The sequence below is a fragment of the Amblyomma maculatum genome, chromosome 7, assembly GCF_055883805.1.
Source record: "Amblyomma maculatum isolate TAMU_Amacu chromosome 7, ASM5588380v1, whole genome shotgun sequence".
In the NCBI taxonomy this organism is placed as follows: domain Eukaryota; kingdom Metazoa; phylum Arthropoda; class Arachnida; order Ixodida; family Ixodidae; genus Amblyomma; species Amblyomma maculatum.
The window spans coordinates 143,047,511-143,062,891 of record NC_139350.1 but is presented as its reverse complement, the minus strand read 5'-3'; the positions used below and the strand labels follow the sequence as shown (position 1 = coordinate 143,062,891).

Here is a 15,381-nt window from a genome sequence, read left to right as displayed (position 1 = left end):
TGTACTCTTATTGTACGTTTTGTACTTTGTGACTTTAGCGTACCGTTAAGCCTTGTGTACGCTCAGTTTCGAAGCCGCTATTTTAACCATAAGTATTGCGCGCATGATGCAGTAATGTACCGTTGCCCAATAGTTACTAAATTTCAACAAAAATGAGCGTCTGCGCTACTAAGTGTTCTTTGTCGTTTCCGTTGCTTTACGCTAAGGTGCCTTTTGACTAGAAGGTCATGCTGAAGAGTTTTGAAAGCTGTAGCGTCCTGCATAAATAGTCTCTGTAAAGTCAGAACTTTGTGCTATTGTCAAGACCCGTTGTCTTACAGACAATAGTATGCAGGTATCCTGAAAGGTCTGCGTAGCGCTGCAGTCGTTGAACTGCGCAACTAATTAGTAATGCCGTTAGCGGAATGAGCTGTGATAAGCCAGACACCACGTTGTTGAAGATTGCAGGTGCACATTTGACTGAAAACATCAGCTGTCTCGGTGCTCCCGATGCTGCGTGGTTAGCCAACGGTTGCCACTCGAGGCTAAGAGAGAGCCCGGGAGCTGATCTCCATAGGTAACAGCAGTCGGCGCGGAGCTGCACTACGGAGGAATGCGCCTAGTTGGGAAACCTGATGCACGGGTATCGAGCCACATTCCTACGGGTTAACCGAAAACTGCTTGCTTCTCTTTCGATGGCTCCGTGTTACGGCGGCACAACAAGCTTCACTGCAGGTCGCTTGCTGCCGCGTAGCTTTTCAACGCCTACTTCCCCCGCTTGAATTGTTCTATATCTTCAACTTTGCGCGTGCAGATCATGGTCAAGGCGTCTGTGCAGGATGCAAACCTGGAAGCACAGCTGGTTCGAGAGATCGAGATTCATGGCCAGCTGAGGTGAGCTTGTTCGCTTTTCGGTTGTCATGAAGGCACTGTTAGTTTAGCTTCGAACAACCCGCGTAGTGGTGTGTATTGTTCCGCACAGCTTATCCCTTCCTTACGGGCTATCCTTGTTAGTGGCACTGCCAGCACCAAGAATTCTTCTGACACCTAGACCGCGACCTGAGGGAAGCCCTGAAGGAAGGAACGAACGAATGGTGAGAGTCCTCGAAAGGGTTCAGCATAAACATCCATCCGAAGGTTCTTCGACTCCCCTGGAAAGATATCCGTCAAAAAAGCGTTCAGTAGCGCTGATTAGCAGAACGCGATGAGAAAGCGTTGATAAAAAGTCGCGATATCTGGGGAATCTTTTTATTTTGCGTCAGTTCACAAACGTTAATGTGGTCGTTAATATGACCCTGGCATGCTTTTCTTCCAAATTTGAGTATTTTTGAGCGACTTCGTGCTTTTTGTTCAGTTTCACTTGTTTGTGCTGCTGACTTTTTCCCGTTTCTTATTTGTTTTGTTTTCGCCTTTAAAATATGATTATCCATGCACTTCTTCGTTCTGAGATGGCAACTAAGGGTTCCAGTACAGATTAACTTATATATGCCCTTATTCATAGGCGTCATGTAAGCTTGGGGTGCATAAAAAAGTACTTACCTTTTCCCTGTGCTTGAGCCGGGCAGTTGAATATTCCATGAAAAAAAAACATAAAAAGGGGATTGGTCGGCGAACCAACCACCAAAAACAAAAAGGCGGCGAAAACAAAATTTACTTCGTTTTATATATCCCTAGTGTGTCCTTGAATTCCTATATATCCCTAGTGACTACTTGAGTTCAATCTCTACGCATAACAGTTTACCATCAAGTTCAAAATAAATAATGAACTTTTTTTTTCATATAATCACACCATAAAATCACGGTAGGCAAAGGGCGCACTCTGTCCGGCTACTCACGTCGTATATTTACAATAATGTAGCACCTTAAAGCCAGCTCCAAGGGGCGAACTGTCCCTCCGAAATCCTCCCGGAGAAAAATCGAGCACGGAGCGCTGCCGCGAAATCTTTGCACGATCCTCCAAGGAGGAAATTCCGCTGGCGTGCCGTCGTCGGGCGAAGCGCGCAGTGTGAAGCCGTCCGTAGATTGCCGCTCCCAAGACTAGCACACTGAAGCACTGTACCGCCCGTGCTCCCAGATGTAAAAGAAACGGCTACAGCACACTAAGGGATAGCACGTACACAGTGATCTGCTTCGGGTAGCGGTCACTACTTTCTTGGCTCTTGTCACAAGAGTTTGTTTTTATATTCGTCGTAAGCTTTTTCTTCCCTTAAACCTTACAAGACATATCAGTGGTATTGTACACCTCTCTTGGTTTTAACCTTGCTCGTGCCCACTACCGCGGCAGCAACGGGTGAAGAAATCCTGCCACTAGGCATGACAGTGTAGACCGCCGGTGCATATTTACTCGTATTGGAATCTTGTAAATGCTTCCGCATCGCAACCGACGAGAGAACAGTAACTGTAGGGATTTTATACGCCGTTTGCATTAAAATAAGCTAGTCACTGAATCATGCAGGAAGGGACCACTTGCATACACTTCACCTGAGAAGTCACCGCCCTGGCGCTCGGCATCGGAAGTTTTTTCAAGCCAAGCGCCGCCCGCTGCAAGGACACGTGCTAGCTTCGATCCTACATTTGACTATGCTCCATCAGAAACGTGTCCATTCATTCCATAAGAAATGCTTCGTTTCACGATATTTGCAAGAATGTACTCGCAACAGAACGAAGCCGGCCGGTGGCGGCGGCCACTGTAGAGGGCGGAGCTACAAGAACCATTTCTTTGCGCTGATTGGATTACGTAGATCGGACGGGGCGAAGCAGCGGGCGCCGGACGAAAATATCTGACCAGTCTATATCGGGCACGAGCAACATTTCTTCGCGCCGTTCGTCCATCGGAGACGTCGCCGGGTGAAGTTGTCCAGATATTCTAAAGTTTTTCAGTCCATGCAGGTCGGCCATTAGTGTGCAGAAAATGTCTGAGTTCGGGTAAAATGCTTTCAAGAAATTTTTAAACTTCTACGAGTTTAAAGGAGTCCTATGTGCGAAGCTGAAGTGCAAAGAATGCGAGACATGGTGTTTTGTCATAGCATTTAGAATGGCCAGGTCATTGTCATATTATTGTGCTGCGGCGTTCAGTTTTGTTAGCAGCGCGCAGCAGCAGATGAAAGCCATGAATGACGTATTCACTGAAGCGATGCATTTGCGTCTCGCAAGCGACCGCTCTAATGAAGGAAACTAGTGCTTCTAAAGCCTCCTTAGACCGACCAAAATGCGCCCAGCAAAGCGCAAGCGAAAGATGCGATGATCTTAACTCGCACAAATGTTTACGCGATTACCAGCTTCTCTGCAATAGTCAGGTTCTGTGCGAAGCCTGCATATTATTTCAGCAATAATGGGCTCTAACGCCACTTCCAATGTATATGCTACAGAAAAAAAATTACGGTTTACCTACAAGTGCTAATCTGCACGTGTTGAAATCGTGTTGGATTCCCTTAAAACTATCCAACTTTCCTTTAAGAAACCAGGGAAGTCATAGTTCTGCGTGTCACTGTGGTTGCCTATATTTAAATTTGCGTGGTCCTTCCTCGATAATGCAATGAGTCAGCGCCAGCGAGATAGCCAGGCCCATTGGTTGCGTGATCGTTGTTTCTTACGCGAGAAATCCTGCGTCAAACACTCCTGAAGGCCCTCATGAGCTTGCCAAAGTAAAAACGCTTGCTAAGAGCCCATTTTTGTTCTCTCGTTTTCTGTGTCAGATCAGTTGTGAGTGCCTTTTGTATTCCATTTTCTGGTTACTGTTTAATTTCAATTTCGCCGCACTCAATATTATTCGAGTTTACACGCACCAGATTGGTAATACTATAAATTAAAACAAAAATGTTTAATTGTATGATAAAAGGACTTCCATTTGCGCAACATACTGTATGCAGTTTTCGGTACAAACGACCCGTGCCATGCAGTATTGTGTTGTACACCGCCACTGTTCACAAATATGCTCAGCGGCTACTTTGTCCAACCTATCGCAGGCACCCTAACATACTGTGCCTTTTCAACTGGTTCCACGATGACACCAGGGTGTTCCTAATACTGGAATTTGCCCCCAATGGATCGGTGTTTGAAAAGATCATTGAAGAGGAACGCCTAACTGACAAGGAAGTGGCTACTGTGAGTGCACTACCCCACCTTTTATTGTACTGATAGCCCGCATCACGTCTCTGTAATGCCACTTTTCCCAGGCACTGTTTTTAATGTTAGGTAAAAAGTTCCCTCGTCATGTTCACAAATCATGAGGCTGATTCCTATGAGTCGTTAACAGCAGCGTGGTAATTCTGTTGTAGAATGTTGCGATAAAGATGTCGTGAGTCTGGGGTACAGTACGCGAACGCACACATGCACACGTAGCATTGTATGTATATAGTTTTTCTCACCTTAACTTTAGCAGCTGCCTTAGGGTTTTGGTTTTCAAGGATATATTCGAATGGGACGAGGAGGGTCCCTTCTTGACGCTCACAGAATTACGTTTCATTCGAAAAGAAATATGAAATGGAGTGAAAAATAACATAAACCGTTAGCATAAAGTGATGTATATTACTGAGTGGCCAATTACAAATTGCCAACATGATTAGTGAATGGCTGAAAAATATTGAGCAAACATGCGGAATGGCTTGGCAAGGTTCCGCGATAGCCTTAGGTCCACTTAACGTTTTGTGACACTAGTTTTTGCATTATGAAAGGGGTGGAAGGGGGGGGGGGGGTTTAAAGAGGGTGTTTTTTACGATTTAAATAATATTTAGTACCTAGGAGATATACGTCCCCAGGTAGCACAAAGTGGGCTATGAAGGGGGGCCCCTGGTGGGTCCAATGTAGGCAATGCAAGTCAGTCCCGGTGGGCTCAATGTGGGTGCTGCAAGAGGGGCCGACGTAGGCATGAAGGGGGCTGTCGGCTAAGCCCCGATGGGACCCACTAGGGACCGATGCAGGCAGCCCTTGCGGGGCTGCCCCCATTTTTCCCGCATTGCCAAAAGGGCACATCCCGCCAACTTCCCACGATGGTCCTACTTTGGACAGATTCGGGATACCGCTCTGGATGAACATTTATTTTTTTTTATTTCGGTTAGCCCCTAAGATAATGACATAGGACCGATGCGGGCTCTATAGCGCAAGCCGCACTTGGGCTTTTCCACATTATTCTCATAGGGGTCCGACGTAGGAAATTGATGGGAAACCCTTGTCCAAGTTTTCCCAATCATTATTTATGCACATAATTAAGTAATTATTTTATGCATGTCTGCCCTTTCTAAAGAGCCACAATAATAAATTTTACAAGAATTCTTAACATTAATCTAGCCTAAATGACTTCATCAGCATCTTATTCAGGCTATGGAGATGTGTGCTCTGAGCAGTAGTTTTGTGCAGAGTGTTGCAGGCTATCCACAGCAATCACATTAGGAGCAACAGTTAGCAATCAGTTTGTTTTAGTATTTGTAGCGCGATTTGCATGAGCGCGAGAACTAGAGCCATGTAAAATTCTAATCGACTAAACATGGCAACAACTGTTATACAAATCATCTATAATAGTAATTTAGGGCAACATCTAATGCAAATAAAGGTTGGAAACAATGATTACGCAATTGCACGCACGCCTTCTAGCCCCATTACGGCTGATGTGGGACCTACAGCGGTTTTGTGTGGGCAGCCCCAATTGGGCTGGATGTTGGTTTTGAACCTAAAGCCCACTTGCTGTTGCACGTGCCTTCAAATTACCCACAAGGGATCAATTTTGGTATCATGTGGGCCCTCCCGCCTTCCAGCCCCATTACGGCCCATGTGGGATAAAAAGCAGTTTTATGTGGGCAGCCCCAATTGGGCTGGACGTTGTTTTTGAACCTAGAGCCCACCTGCTGTTGCACGGGCCTTCAAAGTCCCCACAAAGGACCGATTTTGGTACCATGCGGGCACGCCCGCCTTCCAGCCCCATTACAGCCTATGTGGGACCTAAAGCGGTTTAGCTAAGGCTGCCGCATTTGGGCTTCACGAGGGCTTGCCCAAATTGAGCCCTTATTCATATTTCACCTGCCCTCAAGTAACCTACAAGGGGCCGATTGGGGCAGCATGTGGGCATGTCCATTTTCTTGCCCCACTACGGCCGATGTTGGTCCCACAATGATTTAATGGGGGCGGCCTCATTTCGGATCTATGAGGGCTTTCCCATAAAAAGCCCACATTTAGGTTGGATTGCCCTCAAATATCCGGCAACGGACCCTTGTGGTCTGGATGCAGGAATGTGCTCTGCATTAGCCCAAGAAACGCAGCTATGGGACACATTGAGGAGGAACGGGGCAAGCCCAGATGGGGCTTGCCCACATTTGCCCCATCGGGGACCGCTGCAGGTTTTATGATGGTTGCCCCAGCCCCATTTACCTACAACGGACCTACTGGGGCCCCACATTCTGTGCTACCTGGGTCAGCGCAATAGCATAAGTGGATTGCACATCAATACGGACATTGTGCATCTGATACTGGTCAATCAATAATTTGACAGGTAACTACTATAACCAAAAAACCCTTGTTTTAATTTTACGGAGCAAGGTGGCGCTGCGAATGTCAAGGCCTTGAGAACTGAGGCATTGCAAGTAATGTTCTGCAGTCAACAATGTTGCTGGAAACAACGAACAAGAAAATACTTAATTGAAGGCTGGTAGAGTTGTCTTTTCCGCATCAACAATAATAAAAAGGCGTCCCTCGCATTTTGTATGTATGCTATACACATTGCGCTGGTGTACATCACGAAGAAGGGAGCTTCACTTCGGCAACGGTAACCCGCGCTGCGATGTTATGTTATAACGAGACAAAACCATCTCAAATATGCACTTCTGAATATAATTAAGAGCAGAATTCGCCTCCGATATCAGCGGTCCTTGATTTGGCATTATGTTATTTTGCCATGAAATGAAACGTAAATATTATTGCGAATTATGATTTAATCGTATTAAATTTCACAGTATTACATGATTATGTCCGCCTTATTGTGCAATCCACTTGCGCAGTCAGCACTGACGTGTCTCTCCCGGTTTTGAAATCAATTATCTGTAAAGTTTAAACTGAGTCATCAAGAATAGCTGTAATTGTATGAAACGAATCGTTCAGCACAGCATGTCAATTCATGAGCCTATTTTAGCGGGAACAAGAATTTACCTTTGGAATAAAAGATTCCAGCTGCGGGAGAAGCAAGCAGAAATCAGAGAATATATCAGCCAAAACAGTAAGGTTTGGAACACGGGTGGTAGCTACCAGTAAACTTCCAGAAAATTCGCCCTCAGCAAGGAACTGAAAGCTAGAAGAATACCGACTGTACATGATTGCTTCAGGTACACTACCTCTAGTACTTGCGGAGTCCTTGTCTGTATATGGGTACTGCTTTGAGACATTCTAAAACCCACTCCAAAGGTCACATACAGCGTTCCAATCCCAGCTTCATTGAATGCACACATGTCTCAAGTCAGCTTGGATCTCGTGACCACGTGTGGAACATTCTCAAGAGAAGAGTAGCTGGTCGTAAGCACACGTTTCCCCTCACCTCGGAGTGCATACATTGGGAAAAAATGCCTTGGGAAGTAGGCAGGCGTGACATTTCCCGGATGTGGCATCACAACTGTGGCAGCCAACTATTTTGGGAGCGGCCCTGACCGAAAAAGAGTGTTGACTGGAGACATTTCTTTAATAAGTTCGCTATATCCCCGTTTACTACAAAAGCTATATAATTGAGCGTGCATATATTTGCGTCACTACTGTCGGTCATAAGGAATCATTTAGCTGCACTCGCTGGCTAGTAAATTTGCTGCAAATTTGTTAAGCATGGTCTTTGTCCGTACTCTCTGGATATAATTTCGGGCGTACCACCACACCGCTAGCAAAGGAGTGCACTCACTCACCTATGGGCATTTATTTGCACGATTACCTGAGCGTGTTGTTTACACAGTAAACGCTGTGAGGGTTGTACACACTTCTGAGGACAAGCAAAGCCTTTTTAATCTCGAATTCAATCTCAGTGAAATGACAGGTTTTCTACTCACTGATTCATGACTTATTTTTCACGATAGGAATATCATAAATTTTATCTTTTGTCTGGCGAATTGCCGAAGATGCACTAGAAATACACCTGATGGGCCCACATATGCGTACATCATTAGTCAACGTTCGTTTGAAGTTTAAATTTTGCTTCTCTTGAATAACACTTGTGGCAATATTTAATAACATTACAGCGCTAAACGTTTGAGAACAGACAATAATTTATATACACGAAACAGCCGCGCTCACGCTACTTTACAAGGGTAGACTTTCATCCTAAAATAGCAAATTTTGCTTTCCTTCCCAGTGTCCCGTTTGAGATACTTCCGCTCGGCTGGTTCCGAAAGTATCACGGTTATAACCTTCATAATTCGCCAAACGTTGCGTTTAAGCAGCAGCCGCAAACTACAAGAAACGAGGAATGTTCCGCTTCAATAGAGACACCATTGTTTAAAGCGGTTTTGCGTGTGTCAGATATGCCATTCTTCTGGTGCACGTGACGCTAGCTCTGGTTCGCAGAACTGTTTCCTTGGGGACCATAATGACTGTGTCAGCAAGAAGGGGCTAATACTCGATGATGTTCGAGGGGTATTGCTGGTTTTACTGGTATTACTTCTCCGGCCTCGAGGACAAAAGGTCCGGCAGCTTTAATAACGTTCAGCGCACCGATATGCTCAGAGTCATGTTTCCTTTACGGCTTCACGGTATGAAGAAGCACTGAACAAGGGTAAGTGGGGTACGCCTCAGTTCGCAGGTCGAGCCAACATTTCGACAAATGGACTTGTCTTCGTCTGGGCCCAGACGAAGACAAGTCCACCTGTCGAAACGTTGGCTCGACCTGCGAACTGAGGCGTACCCCACTTACCCTTGTTCAGTGCTTCTTCATACCGTGTAAACCATCTTCTTTCTCTCGTTCTACCTTTACGGCTTCAGTCAGTCCTTCTTTGCTTTCTTCAAAGTGCCCTAAGTTGATCGTTTTGTGTAACATTAAATAAACTCTTATGCTTTCAGACATGTCAGCTTCGAATACGTGATTTTAGAGGCAATAACCTTTAAAGTAAGGCATGTAACACTTACTCTAGGTGTTTACGGTGCGAGCGTGGTTTAAAGAATGAAATAATAAGTCATGACAAGAAGTATGCGCAGTCAATTATTGTTACCTGGAAAGCCGAACTGGATCGAGAGTTTCTTCGGGTTTTGTAAAGCTCAGTCATCCCGCCCGTCAGAACTGAAGCCTTCAGTGTGAATGACTAAAACTGGGCAGGTAGTTTTATGAGGTGCACTCACGGGGAATGGTGCTCGTATCGGGTATCTTATAAATCATTCCCTGAAAGGTGACTCATGCTAAACCAATGGTCTGCAGCATTAGCAAAACATAACTAGAGAGACACAGAGTCTGTAGGTTGCATGTCCCATGCAAGCTCACCACGATGCACGAGAGCCGAAAAATATTTGTGCCTTGTGACTGAAATGCTTCGTTGGATATGGAGCATAAGCAGTAGACAATTAAAATGCCTTGAGATAATCCATGTGTTCCTGTGTGGTTTGTAAGAGGCTCAGATTTCGATTGATCGGCTTTTTTTGAGTGATTTGTTGCCTGCACAATGACAGTAGCGCTGTGAACACTCGTAAAAGATTTTTGGCCGTTCATTCGGAAACTGGCTTCTCCCCATCGCTATCAAAAGATCTCGTTGCCTCTTTTAAACCTTCGTATACTTCGTGCTTTCTATTGAGCTGCGTACGTCGCTCTTGCCGCTGGTGAAAAGCACTCCTCTCTATGCCTCTCCTGCAGTATGCCTACCAGTTGTGCCACGCTTTGCAGTACTGTCATGCGAGAAACGTGATCCATCGAGACATAAAACCAGAAAACGTTCTTTTGGGTGTAAACGGCGATGTGAAGTTGGCCGATTTCGGTTTATCGGTGCAATCACCGGCCTCTCAGAGGTGAGCACACCAGCCAGCTTTCATTACCGGTCGTCTGCTGTGGCTATATCTGAAAACAGTGCCCTGGCGCCGTTTTTAGTTATGTTCGGCGTGGTATGCAGTCAGAAAAACCGGTTTGTCTCAAAATAATCTGTTAGGTCGAGAAAGAAATGAAGTTTCAAGGTAATAAATGTAGACAACACTTTAATCGGACTCCGCTAGCTTGCATTTACCGCTTCTGTAAGGGCTGCTTTGTCCTTCGATTAGCCAGTGTGTCATAAATTCAAGCAACGTTAGCTCTCCCGTAACAACTAATGATAAAAGGTGGGGCTGAAACTGCCTTCGAGCGATTAGTCGTGATAGCCGCAGATGCTGGAAAACTAGTCCAAGCTAGTGATTGGTTTCAGCATATGACTAACAGTAGCTAAGGAATGAGCGTGCCTTATTTCGAGGCGTAAATGCTGAATGTAGTTCACGCTTGCAATGTCACCTGCAGGAGGAGGACATTCTGTGGTACGCTTAATTATCTTGCACCTGAAATGATCAGAGGAAATGCCTACGATGAAAGGATCGACCTGTGAAGTCTTGGCGTGTTCATTTACGAGGCGCTTGTTGGACGCGCTCCTTTCCAAGCATCAAATTCCATCGTCACCCGGCGAGGCATAAGGAATGGCCTCATCCGCTTCCCGGCGCACATGAATGAGCACGCGCGTGACCTGGTCGCAAAAGTGAGTAGCCTTCATTGCTTTAATTAGAGCGAGGCTGGTGGCTACAGGTTGCCTCCATTCTTGTCAAAAAATCATGCGAGAAATTCGTCTTATTGTCCACTTGACAGGTTAACCAGGTGATTGCAATAATTTAGCACAGGTTTCTTTTTTCGACGCCCAAAATAATACTTTTTCAGTCACTGCAGTTCATAAGTGGTGTATAGGAGAGATCATTCACGTGTTACGGTGCGACAAAAAGACGAGTATTAAACTTTTGTACTTTGTGGTTGGGATAAGTCACTAAATTACGAAGTCGTAAGGCATCCAAATTGAGCGTGAAGCCAATTTTTTAATTTTCGTACTATGCTTTATGTTGCATGGAATCGAGCTTGAACAAAACGCTTACGAAAGTTTCAGCTGGCTTAACACGTTGCACATCAATAAAATGCGCGGCTAATACTAAGTACCGGCGCAACTTGCTCATTTTGTGAGGTGGAAGACTTTGAACGTGATTAATACGATAATAGAACGCCACACATATGTAATTTTCACATTTCCCAGTTCGGCAAAGTTAACTTAACGAGCCGTCAAATCGTACTATATTTTATCGCTCGATGTATCGGAAAATATTGCCGAGTGAGGAATTTTACAACCTGGGCTAGCCTTCAGCGTAGAAAATCAGTTTCGAAATTACAACATTGCTACTTGAAGTCAAAAATTAAAAATGTAATTAACTACTCGTAAACTATTCATTGCACTTCATCGCGCAAATAATATCCGTCTTGCCGCCCCACTGGGGTGGCGCAGTGGTTACGGCGCTCGACTACTGTTCCCAGGGACGCGGGATAGAATCCCGGCCTAGGCGGCAGCTTGCTTTTCAATGGAGGCGAAAACCAAGGCGCCCGCGTGCTGTGCGATGTCAGTGCAGGATAAAGAACCCCAGGTGGTCGAAATTTCCGGAGTCCTCCACTACGGCGTATCTCGTAGCCCGAGTTGCTTTGGGACGTTAAACCCCACAAACCAACCTAATATCCGTCTTGCCTCTAAGCACACCTCTTAAGATAGCGCTAACATTTTTCACGGCGTCTCAAAGTATTATATGTATATATTAATCTGAAGCACACTATATGCTGGTGCACAGCGCACTCCTCTTCCCCAGATCGCGATGGAAGAATTTGAGAGAAGGCTAAATCATGCTCCTAGCTTCAGTTGTTAAACACGAGCCCGGCCGCGTTCCTTACTGCCGATGCTTTCATTCTTCTGCAAGCCACCAGATGGCGGAGACACTAAAGCCAAAGTGGCACCCACCTACGGCGTCTTGGGATGTCTGCTCGCTTGTTTTGCTTGAAGACTACACTGCCACTCGGGTTTCAGGAAGCTATCTTAAAAATGACAGCGTTATGAATAAGATTTCATAATGCATGCACCAGACTCCTGAAAGCAACTCAAGCACTCAACCTATACAGGCATGTCAACACACGGCCATTCACAAACGCACACACAGACACTCACACAAATGCGCATACACTAACCACACGCTCATGCAAACGCACACACACGCGCCCACCATCACACGCATATACGCACACACATCCGCACTTGCAAACACACGCGTTCCCCCCCCCCTCCCCTTCACATCCCAACACGCATTCACTCACACGCACGCACACAACCACCATACATGCACATCTGCATAAGCAAGCATTTTCACGCTACCAAACACTGACATACACGCAGGCACTCACTCACAGAGGCACTTACACGCACACCCGCACACACAAATACAAGCGCATACACTCAGCCGCGTGATACCCATCCCCAAGCATGCACGCACATACTTCCCCACCACACGCACACAGCATGCATGCACTCACACTTGCATGCACACGCACGTACTCATATACACGCACTTACTCAGCCAGACGCACATACGCGCGCACACGCCCACCCACACATGCACACATGGAGAAGCATATGCCCACACACACGAATATAAGTACATGCAAACACAGACGTGAAAACACGTGTGCCCACATAAGCGCAAACACACACACACACACACACACACACGCACACGCACACACACACACACACACACACACACACACACACACACACACACACACACACACACACACACACACACACACACACACACACACACACACACACACACACACACAAGCACGCATTCACGCGCGTACGCAGAACGAAGCAAACAGGGTAAGCCAACTCTGCACGGCGCATTTCATCCTGCCCTCCGGATAAGCAAACATTAAATCAAGCCGCCACTACTGCGCCATGATGGCATGGACAGGTAGTGGTTCCGCGCAAAGCTGCCGAATTTGACAACTGAAGCTAATCTAGTAAAGTTGGTCTAAACCACGACCTCCTCTATAAACGGAGGTCGTGGTTCGAACGCCCATCACGTTTTTCGCATTTAGCGGAACTCTTGATGTACGGCATCACCGAAACGGGGGCCCGATGTGGACCCTTTGTAGCGGGGTTCTTAAGCGCGAAAGAGTTTTTTTATGATGTGAATTTTGTTGCTGCGCGCAGTATAAGCCTGATGTCAAGTCGCATTTCAAGCTTCCAGGGACTAAGTATGCTTGGGCTGCGGGGATTATCCACGTGATGTGAGATTTTTGGCCCCTATCTCTTTCAGTCTGGAGCCGGAAAAAAGACGTTGAGCGTGGAACTAAATACAAAGATGATTTTGTACAAATATCTGCGGCGTGATACGGGTCTGTCGTGTATTTTGTAAGATTGGTCCAAATATCCAGAGGGAATTCTTATCGAACACAAATCAGTGTGAAAGGTGGGATAACATCAGGTCCGAAGCATGCAGTGGAGAAAATGGCTCATTTTATTCCGAGTGGCCGTATGTAAATGTAGAGATAAGTGGCGTCATATGGGCTACGCTAAGAGATGGTCGCTCGATACAAAAGTGTGTATGTTGGCTGACTTCCTGCGCTTTCACTCTCTTTCCCGCTTAATACAGTAATAAGCAGTCACTCAAAAGATCTCATGTCGAAACCAGTATGGATGTTTTCGCACGCGAGCACTCCTACTACGTCTACGTAGCGCTGACTGGTGTTGACGGATTGGCCAAGGGAGCCTCGCTAAGTTCGGTGGGGTAGGCTCCACCGTCGTCGGCTGTATTAGTTCGTCAGGCGCTCGAGCTGCGCCGCTGACTCCGAAGGCGGCGGTGACTGTTCCGTATCAGGCCGGGATGGTGACTTCTACGGTCGGGTTCGTTCTGTGCCCACATCCTTGTGCGGAAGAGTATAACTGGGGTTGATGAGAACTTATCGCGCATTTTCACCGCATACGCCAGAGCGCTGACAACCTGGGGCACACCTTATTACCAGGCTACACACTTACCGCACAGTTTTCACAAAACCACGGCCCCTACAACGAACGCATTCTTTCTCACGAGCCAAATGACTTTCTGCCTACAATTGCTCCAGTTTTTGTTCCTTGATTTTTTGCAAAATTAGGCTTTATTAAGGAAAGCTTGACACGTGGCTGGCGCTTCAAAATAAAGTTCCGAGGGTGCTTGCCCGTGACACTACTTGGTGTGTTGAGATAGGCCATGAGGAAGCTTTCAATTCTTCTTCGCATCGTCGGCTTCGTATGCAACGCCTCACTTACAACTACACCTGCTTCAGCTAAGCCTTTTTCGCGGTTTGTACCATCCGTTCTATAGCCCCTTTGGATGCCGCACACTTAAGGGTATGAACGTGTTTTAAGCTGTTGGTACTCCGGAAGTTGGCGAACTGAACTGCCGTAAACTGTGGCCCGTTGTCGCTCACCATATAATTCAAGGAAGCCGTAAGCAGCGGAAACACCCCTAAATTTATCAATGGTTTATCATGTGGACGTCAATGGCATTGTCCATACTTCAATCAATATTGAGAACGGCTCTATCAGTACAAGGAACACATTCTTTTCGTTCTGCGCAAAATTCTCTTGCACGCGAGACCAGTAATGTACAGGGTGAGACCAGCAATGTATAAGGTATGGCCATGGGTGAAGAGGGATCTGCCGGAAAGCAGACTGAACTGCTTGGCAGATTTTGCATCTCTGCACGTACTGTTCAATTACTAAATCGAGCCCGAGCCTATAGACAAATGTTCTCGTGAGCCTCTTCATGCAGCTGACACCCAGGGGCTCCTCATGTAGCATGATCAGCACGCGTTCCCTCAGCTGTTCTGGGATTATCACTTTTACAACCCTAGTCACGCACACTTGCTGCAGCGATAGCTCGTCGCGAAGAACATAATATACTTCAAAATCATCTGCATACTGGCTGAGCCAACCGTTAAAAGTGAAGTGTGCCGCCAGACTCAGCTTTAGGTTCGCTTTGAGGCGGTTGCTATCTCGATAGTGTCAGCGGAAGGCATTGAAACACCGGTAGAAATTCCGATTACTCGTCTTCCACGCGTATTACCTGGGGCAACCTTGAGAAGGCGTCTGCCCCTTCCGCATTTCTCTCTTTCCTAAACCTCAGTTCGTACTACCCGTAAGCTTTAAGCATTATAGCTCAGCGCTGCATCCGTGCGGCCGCACACGTTTATCGTGACCAATTAGTGGCTGGTGATCTGTTTATATGGTGATATCTCGGCCTTACAGGTACTGTCAGCGGCAAAAATTGCAGGATCTTCAGCGCGTGGTGGAGCGATGGAGCACTGCATTGCTGCACCTTCTGCCGCAATTGCGCCTGATCACCAGGCTAATGGAAATTGCATCTGAAGCAAGCTTT

The 15,381-nt window shown here is 46.4% G+C and overlaps 1 pseudogene; it reads left to right on the top strand.

The window, feature by feature from the left end:
- The window catches only part of LOC146184897 (aurora kinase C-like), a 36,754-nt pseudogene that overhangs the window by 13,763 nt on the left and 7,610 nt on the right, over nucleotides 1-15,381 (top strand).